Raw genomic sequence first — 9,977 nt, 5'->3', positions numbered from 1 at the left:
ATTTTTACTTATATATCAGATGGGGCAATGCTGGCACTGTTGATAGTTGTGCCCATCAGGCAGGCATGGTGGCAGGCTATACCCTGTGACCCCTGCAGGCCTGTACTCAGCACAGGTCACTAAAGAGGTCGGTACTTGCTGTCAGGTATCACAATGGATCTGGTCATGTCAGGGATTGCAAGTTATGCAATTTCCTAGTACAGAGGGAATGTGACAGAAGGGGACACAGAGATGAAGGCAGGCGGCAGAGGAGGAGGGGGTGATCCGCTTGACATGCCCCGGGGCGGTACCGGCCAGATCATGGTGCCGCTCCCGCCGGTGGCAGTGGGATTTGCACTCGCTCGCTATTCGCCCACTGCTGCGAGGCTCGGGCCCAGTTCAGCGCCCAGAGCGGACGCCGCGGCCTGCGCCTCTCCATGCAGCCTCCCTCTCCCGCTTGTTGTTGTGCAGTCGTAAATAATAGGACTCACCTGCCGGAGAAGTCGCAGCAGCGGAGCTGGAAAGCAGAGGCGGTTGCCTCTCAGGCGGTGGTGATGAGCATCAGCGTCTTTCGGCCTCGAACAGACGGTCTCGTCATTCCTCTTCCCCCTAACCCCCACGAGGGACACAAAAGGAGCAGAGCACAGGCAGCCACTGGGGCGAATGAAGGAGAGGGAGAAAGGTTTATGAATGTCACTAAGGGGGGGGGGGTGCCGGCCGGGGAGATTCAGCATGGGACTGAGCTCGTAACACCCTCCTCTCGCTGTTGGTTTTACGTCCAACAGCTGGTGTATAAAAACATAGTAGGTATATAAAAACATACGTGTAGTCTAATGCAATGTTGTGTAAAAATTTCAAAGGAATCGGTGAAGAACTTTCGGAGATTTAAGATTTTCAACAAAAGAACATTTATGTTTTTATTTATATAGAAAGATGGCACACTTGCGACTTGCAGGTTTTTCTTTTGACTTTGATGCAGGATCCTTGTCACGCTAAAGCAAAAAGGGGGAAGACATAAGGACCCTTACCTGATATACTCACTGGACCAGGGATTGCGGTGGGTACTACAGATGCAGCTTTAAGGGAAGACACATCCATCATTAGAACCTCAGTCCTACCTTATGGTGTCTTCAATCAGGGTCCTTTTATGCAGGAATCCGAGATCCAGAGCCTTCCTCATCCAATAGGATGAGATCTCCCCTCTCCTGACATCGGGTCCTTCATTTAGGAACTTACCGCAGTTTTAAATTTCAAATTTGCCGTCAACATGGTGGTGCGTTTCGCCGTGGAACGCAACGGGAAGTGAGGTCGCGCTTTACTGAATCGCCTGGTGCGCGTCACTTCCTATGCGCGCTTCACACTGACGGAGAACCTCCGGAGGAGAGCGCCATATGCGGTGCCCAGAGGACCACCGGCTGGGGGGCTATGGGAGGCCCATAGCCCTCTTTCTCTCACCATCCAGCATTGACTAGGCACAGGAGGATTTTGCGGTCCCACACAAGAGCAGGAGCAGAGAAAAGAAGGAAGACACAGGGCGATCGATCCAAGGCTGCCCGGCTAAAGGTATTTAAAATGGGGAAGCTGTTTGCCAGCCACAGCCCTCTAGAAGGAAACCTCTTCATCCCTTAGGGACAGGAAAAACACTGAGGATGGAGGGAGGGGGAGGGCTATGTAACTCTTGTGTTTCCTGTCCCCAATTAGGATAGTGAGGCAACCTCCTGTTGGTGCTGTCGTGGAGGGGATTAGAGAAAAGCCCATATACCTTTGAATCAGATTTCAAGAGATGTCTACTGATCATCAATTTCCATGTTAGTAAAATACTATAGTCTGCACATCTTTTCTTCTGAGGGTTTGATAAAGAAGTTGTTCAACAAGTATTGTCAAACAGGTTATCACTCCCTCCATTATTATCATTTAAATCTCATTGTGTGCTGTCGGAGGCCATCCAGGAAGGAATAACATTTACTACCCTGTATTTTCTCTTCTTGGGTGTCCAAAGGTAGCACAATCTTCTCGCTCTTAAATAAATGTATTTTTTCATAAAAAAACCTGGTTTCTTTCAAGGTCTTTTATAATCTATGGTTCTGACTGTTTATATTGCTACCAATGTCTTATATGGTAGCAAGGGTTAACTTAGTTAACCCATTGTGTGATGCCTAGAAAAGAAAATTGCAGAGCGGTACACTTTATTCCGTATCATCCTTAAATGATAAATGTGATTGACAAATGTGTTTTACAAACTGTTAAAGGAAATCCATCACCAGTTTTTTTCTATATAATTTGAGAGCATCATGATGTAGAGGTTTATACCCTGAATCCAACAATGTATAACTTACTAGGCTGTGTTTTTGTTTTAACACAATCAGTGTTTTATTGGCAGGCAGGTCATCACTAGAGGACAAGCTGACTCAGGCCTCCTGGTCCAACCACGTCCCCATCAATGATTGGCAGCTTTCTATGTACACTGTATATTGACAGAAACTTGCTACTTACTGGTGTAGCTGGAGTTACACTGGGCTCTGCATTCTGAGCTCTACTAGATCTGCAGCAGGGAAAACTGTGTCTCAGTCACGACATCATGCTACTGTCAGATTTCAATGCAAAAACCTTCTGAGAGATTCCCTTTAATTTTTTTTTTAATATAGTTTATTAATGGTGTTTAGACATTTTATCATAGAAATAAACGTGATGTAACCTGTCATTGAACGTACATGGTTTCCGATGTGTAACCTTTAGCTGTAGTTAAGCTACAAAAAGTCTTAGTTACTTACCGGTAACGGGATTTTTCGGAACCCATGACAGCACCACGTGAGAGGGGATCAGCCCACCAAGGACAGGAAACCTACAGGCTTAAAAATGTGGCACCTCTCTCCCGTCTCAGTTGGATTACAGAGCATGAGAGGACCGCCAGGTTATTACAACATTCACAACAAACAACAACAATTTTACCTACACCACAGGACACCTATTAAGTGTGAGACTATAACTGATTTAGAGGGAGTTCTCCCACAAACGTGACGGGAGGGAATATAAGAGTGTTGTCATGGGTTCCGAAAAATATCGTTACTGGTAAGTAACTAAGACTTTATCGATCACACATGACAGTACCACGAGAATTACAGAGACTAACGTAAACTAGGGAGGGACCACAGCCTGCAGCAGCCTTCTCCCAAAGGTGAGATCAGCCGATACATCCATATCTAACCCATAGTGTCTATAGAATGTATATGGAGAGGACCAGGCCTTACAAATCCCTTCAATAGAGACATCTGCCTTCTCTGCCCAGGAGGTCGTCACAGCCCGAGTGGAATGAGCCTTTAAACCTTCCGGCACTTCTTCGCCGCTGGAAGCATAAACTAGAGAAATGGCTTCACTAATACATCTAGCAATGGTGGATTTTGCGACTTTAAACCCTTTCCTAGACCCTTGGTAAGATACAAAGAAAGACCTATACTTTCTAAAGTACTTAGTAGCTGAAAGGTATCTGACTACACATCTCCAAATGTCTAAAGCAGTGTTTCCCAAACCCCATTCTCACGGCCCACCACAGGTCATGTTTTCAGGATCTCCTTAGTATTGCACAGGTGAGAGAATTCCTGATGTCTTGATGATACTTCAATCACCTGTGTAATACTAAGAAGATCCTGAAAACATGACCTGTGGGGGGCCGTGAGGATGGGGTTTGGGAAACACTGGTCTGTGTAATTTGTTCTCCTTCTGGTTCCTTGGATTAGAACAAAAGGAGGGTAGAAAGACTTCCGAAAGCCTATGGAAACGAGTCGCTACCTTAGGGAGATAGGCCGCATCTGGTCCATCTGTGTAAACAGCAGGGCTACAGCCAGCCTGGATATCACTAATCCTCCTGGCTGAGGTCAAAGCTATTAGCAAGGCAGTTTTAAGGGAAAGGGCTATAAGGGTTGCCGACTCTAGTTGTTCAAACGGCGTGTTATTCAAGACTGTTAGAACTAAATTTAGGTCCCAGGGCACTAAGTTCACCTTAACAATGGGCCTAGATCTAGAAGCAGCCTTAATAAATCGAAACCCAATAGTTTACTGCAATACTGCAGCTATACAGGGCTCCAAGGGCTGACACCTGAACTTTTAGGGTGCTGGTGAATAACCCTAATTCAAGGCCTTTTTGTAGAAATTTCAAAATCTTTCCTATTGGTGCCCCCTCCTCCACCCTAGAACCTGAAAAGGATAAAAACTTTTTCCAGGTTCTAGCTTATATCTGGGTTGTAATAGGCTTTCTACTTTGCAGCAGAGTGGCTATGAGATTTTAGGAAAATCCTTTTTGTTTTAGCAATGTCCTTTCAAGTTCCACGCCGTCAAGTGGAGACCAATTGCTTGTGGATGGAATATCGGCCCTTGGGAGAGGAGGTCCGGGATCTTGGGTAAGACCGACGGATCGGACACTGACCTGCTCCTCAGGCATAAGAACCAAGGCCTGCTGGGCCAGAAGGGGGCGATCAACACAATCATCGCCTTGTCTTCCCTGATCTTTCTTATGACCATAGGAAGCAGTGGAAAAGGGTGAAGGCATACGCCAGGCTGAAATCCCAGGGTATCAGGAGAGTTTCCACTGCTAAGGGATTCTCCCTGGGGTTCAGGGAACAGAAGTTCCTCACTTTCCGATTCAGTTTTGTGGCAAACAGGTCCACCCCCGGAGGACCCCATCTTCATACTGTCACGGGTGTGTCAGAGGTGACAGACAATCGCCCTGCAGTGTGGGTTGCAGGAGATCTCCACGTTTGGCATTGCAGACAGCTGCTTAGAAAGGAGGTTGTCTTTAGGACCGAGCAACTACCTTTCTCTTGCTAATTTGCTCTCTGGCCTTGGTGTATATATACCTGGTGTGTCTGAGAGGGCATCGTCGATTATATTCATTTCTACTTGTAAAGCTTAGCAGCAGTACCTAGTTCTCTCTGGAGCTTGAGGCAGTGTGCACATTTGGAGTTCATCTAAAGTTAAGCCATTTTCCCCTGTTTTGTCTACCCTTGTTGTCTTTAGAGTTTTAGTGTAGGTTTACCAGTGCTTATCTCCTTCCATCCCTAGCCGTAACCTTATGCCAGTGAAAGTAGGGCGAGGCACGTGATCGGCGATAGCTGAGGCTATATAGGGACGTTAGTTGAGACAGGGTGACGCTAGACCAGACTAAGAGGTCTCCACTTCCCCCTTTCCCTAGTGTCTGGGCCCCCTCTCCCTTTTCCCTGTGTTGCACTTACACCTGGCGTGACACATACTATCTGGATGAATACCTCTTGATTCAGTTCCCATTCCCCTTGTATCAGGAAATCCGATCAGGTGTTTTCTTTTCCCCTTATATGGAGGACCGTCAAGGAGAGGAGAGGTCTTTCTGCAATCTGAAAGAGATGATCTGTCACCCTCATCAATGATTTTGACTGTGTACCCCCCTGGCGGTTCACATAGGCTACCGCTGCTCGATTGTCCGAGAGGATTTTCACATTCTGGCCCTGTAGAGATACCAGGAAACTGTTTATCGCTTATCCACCACCAGTAATTCCTTTGCATTGGAGGAAAGGATCTTTTCACCCTTTATACAGGTTCCCTGGACTACCTATTCCCCTAGATGGGCTACCCACCCCATGGGACTGTGGTGATCATTCGAGTGATATTAAGCACCCAGGAAACCCCATGGACAAGTTTCTCTCATTCTGCCACCACTACAAAGATTCTATTGACTGAAGTGATAATGACACTTGTCCCTCTAAGTGCCCCTTAAGGGAATATTCACTATGTAACACATGCCACAGCAGAACCCTGGAATGGTAATGAACCATAGAATCGCTAGAAAGACGGATTTTGGTAAGACCTTACCTGTAAAATCCTTTTCAGCGAAGGAAGGGAGACACAGTCATTACTAGTGGGTAGGCGGAGCCCACATAGGATAGAACACCTCAGATTAAAAAAAGAGTGTTGTCCGGCCCCTCCTACTCCAGCTCTCCAGTCCGTACACAAGCTAAGGAAGAGCAAATATCACCAGCGGAGCAACATAACCCCTTCTGAAGAACTTCAGAGAAAAAACAAGAGACAGGTTATGCATATAACAGAAAAAAACACACAGTCCCAGGTACTACTCACTGGACCTGACCACTGCGATGAGCTGGCAATGCTGGAACAGAGCCTTAGCGCGCCGACCTCAGCCCAGATAATCGCTATCAGAGAAGGGTCACGCTGCATCTGAAAACACAACAACACACTTCTGCCATGGGAGGGAGCTGTGTCTCCCTTCCTTCCTTCGCTGAAAAGGAAGTTACAGGTAAGGTCTTACCAAAATCCGTCTTTCAGCAGCAGATGGAAGGAAGGGAGACACAGTCATTACTAGTGGGACGTCCCAAAGCAGTCCAAAAATTAAGGGTGGGAAAAAACCAACAGAGGCAGAATCCCAACAACCTAGAAAAATGCGCAACTAGCGCTAAATACAAGTTAACGATAACTTAAACTACAGCCGCCTGCAGGACCCTACGTCCTAAGGCTGCATCAGCGGAAGCACTGACGTCCACCTTATAAAACTTTGTAAAAGTGTGGACGGAGCGCCAGGTAGCCGCCCGGCAGAGTTGAGCTGCCGAGGCCCCTTGATGAAAAGCCCACGATGAACCCACAGCTCTCGTGGAGTGAGCTCGAATCTTAATTGGACAAGATTCGCCCTTGAGTCGGTAAGCCTCTAAAATGGCCGACCGAATCCATCGAGCTATAGTGTCCTTGGAAGCTCGTTGACCACGCCGACGACCTGCTGGAATCACAAACAGAGAGTCCGATTTCCGAAAACCTTGAGTAATAGACAAATAGAACTTCAAAGCCCGCACTAAATCCAATGAGTACAAGGCCCGTTCCTTCGCATTCCTCGGTTCCGGACAGAGCGAGGGCAACACAATATCCTGGTTAACATGAAATTGTGACACCACCTTAGGTAGAAAGTCGCCCCGTGTGCGAAGCACCACGCGATCCGGGAGAAACTCCAGAAAAGGAGGCGAGCAAGAAACTGCCGCCAGTTCAGAAACCCTTCTCAAAGAGGTGACTGCCACTAAAAAGGCAACCTTCCAAGAAAGCAAAGAAAGGCTAGCGGAGTCCATAGGCTCAAAAGGCCCATGTTGAAGAGCCTCCAAGACCAGATTGAGCCTCCAAGGGGACACAAGCGCCTTCCGCGGCGGAAACTGACGGGTTACCCCGCGAAAAAAGGAACGAACGTCCCTACGCGAGGCGATAGCCTTCCGAAACAGCAAGGACAAAGCAGAAACCTGACCCCTCAGAGTGCTAACTGCCAAACCCTTGTCCAGGCCATACTGCAAAAAGGCCAACAAATTGGGAATGGAAAAAATCCTCGGGTTCCTTGAAGAACCCGAACACCATGAAAAGAAGGCCTCCCAAGTCTTGTGATAGATCCTAGTAGTGGCAGGACCCCTGGCAGCTCGTAGAGTGGCAATGACTTCGGCTGAAAAACCTTGACGAGTCAAGATTTCGGTCTCAAGAGCCACGCCGTCAAACGCAGAGACTTCAGGTCCGGATGACGAACGGGCCCTTGGGTTAACAGGTCTGGGCGAAGAGGGAGAGGAAGTGGAGGCGCAGCCAGAAGCGACACCAGCGTCGAGAACCACGTCCTCCTTGGCCAGTCTGGGGCTACTAACATAGCCGGGACTCTTTCCAGTCTGATCCGACGCAACACCAGAGGAAGTAAGGATATCGGCGGGAACACATAGATTAGCTCGAATTGGTCCCACGGAGCCACCAGAGCATCCACCGCCACAGCCTTCGGGTCCTTGTACCTGGACATGAACGTCGGTAACTTGGTGTTGAACCTTGATGCCATCAAATCCACTTGAGGAGTTCCCCAACGGGAGCACAGCTGTGCAAAAATTTCTGGGTGAAGACTCCATTCTCTGGGATCCACCTTCTCGTGACTGAGGAAGTCCGCCGTGATATTCTGAACTCCCGGAATGTGAATCGCAGAGATGGCTGGCACCTTGGCCTCGGCCCATACCAGGATCCGAGACACTTCCATCATGAGCCTGGAGCTCCTCGTTCCACCTTGATGGTTGATATACGCGACCGCCGTCGCGTTGTCTGTCTGCACTCGGACTGGCAGACCGTTTAAAGAGACCGTCCAGTGTTGGAGGCAAAGGAAAATCGCCCTCAATTCCAGGATGTTGATCGGCAGGACAGACTCTTCCGACGACCATACTCCCTGAATCCAGAGATCGTTCCAGACACCCCCCCAGCCTGACAGGCTGGCATCGGTGGTTATGACCGACCACCTCGGAAGGAGGAAGGACTTCCCCAGGGATAACGCTTCCGGACGTAACCACCATTCTAGAGACTCTCGCACCCTGTGGGAGATGATGACACTGCGATCCAGTGAAGCCTGTGATCGATCCCAACGGTTCAGAATGAGCATTTGGAGAGTCCTGGAATGAAATTGGGCAAACGGAAGTGCCTCCATTGACGCCACCATCAAACCCAAAAGGCGCATACACCTTCGAAGGGACATTGCTGTCGAAGACTTCATAACCTGTACCATGTCGAAGAAGACTTGCTTGCTTGTCTGGAGGCAGGGACACCACTGCTCGTACCGTGTCGAAATGCATCCCCAAAAACAGGATTGACTGCGACGGTTCCAGAGACGACTTCTTCCAATTGACCAGCAACCCGAAGTCCTCCAGGAGCTGAAGGGATAGATTGCGAGCCGTCACCGCCTCCTCCTTTGAGGACGCCACAATTAAAAGGTCGTCCAGGTAGGGAAGAACCGTAACCCCCTGTCTTCGAAGGATCGCCATGAGAGGTGCCAGAATTTTTGTAAAAACTCTGGGCGCCGAGGCCAACCCGAATGGTAGGGCCACAAACTGGAAATGGTCCTGACCTATGGCAAAACGAAGGAAGTGTTGGTGGGCCCTTCCGACGGGAACATGCAAATAAGCGTCGCGAATGTCGATTGACACCAAAAAGTCGTTCTGCGACAGGGCCGCCACAACCGAGCGAAGCGACTCCATGCGGAATTTCCGGGTGCGGACATGCCGATTCAATCTTTTGAGATCCAGAATGGGGCGAAATTTGTCCTCCTTTTTGGGGACCACAAAGAGGTTTGAATAAAACCCTCTTCCCCGGTCCTCCGGCGGAACCGGTACCACCACACCCTTCTGCAGAAGGGAATCGACCTCCTGCCGTAGAGCGGCAACTAGCTCGGGCTCTGACGGAAAGCGAGATCGGCAAAACCTGTCCGGGGGGTCGAGAAAGAAACTCTATGAAGTAGCCTGCTAACACAACCCGCGTCACCCAGGCGTCCGAAACGCGGGACGCCCAAGTCGATTCGAATTGGAGCAGGCGACCCCCCACTCGAGAGCCCTCGAGTGAAAACCTGGCGTCAGTCCGCCTTAGCGGACTTTTTGTCAGCTTCCCGCGTGTCTTGACGGAAGCTCTGTTTCCAGGGAGTGCGGGATTTCTGAGAAGCCTTTTTTCCTGAAAAAGAGGGACGACCCGATCCCCAAGAGGGCTGACCGGACCGTCCCCTGGACCGAAAGGGCCGCCGACTACTACCGGCACTAGGCCTGCCCGACGCAGAAGCCACAGTTCTTCGCTGTGGTAAGGCCGCTTCTTTTGCCTTTGCCTTGACAATCAGCTCCGTGAGGTCAGATCCAAATAACTGACCACCCTTGTAAGCTAAAGATAGCAAACCTTGCTTGGAAACCGCGTCCCCGGTCCACTGTCTGAGCCACAGTGCTCTTCTGACTGCCGCCGAGGATTGCGCCCTGGACAGCAGTGACGCGGTATCCAAACCTGCATCATTGCCATATCGGGCCGCATCCTCCAACAACTTGAAAAGCCCATCTACCTCGGATAGCGGGGATCCATCCTGCCACGCCGTCCGTAGATGGTCCAACCAGCTTAGGGAAGCTTTACAAGCACACATGGATCCTAGCACCGCTCTGAATTCATGACCCGCGGCCTCGTAGATGGATTTCGCCGCCATCTCCGTTTTTCTGTCC

The sequence above is a fragment of the Phyllobates terribilis genome, unplaced genomic scaffold, assembly GCF_046119375.1.
Source record: "Phyllobates terribilis strain yellow unplaced genomic scaffold, ASM4611937v1 Scaffold_5__5_contigs__length_657084704, whole genome shotgun sequence".
Lineage (NCBI taxonomy): Eukaryota > Metazoa > Chordata > Amphibia > Anura > Dendrobatidae > Phyllobates > Phyllobates terribilis.
The sequence above is the reverse complement of the archived record's forward strand: the minus strand, read 5'-3'. Positions refer to the sequence as shown.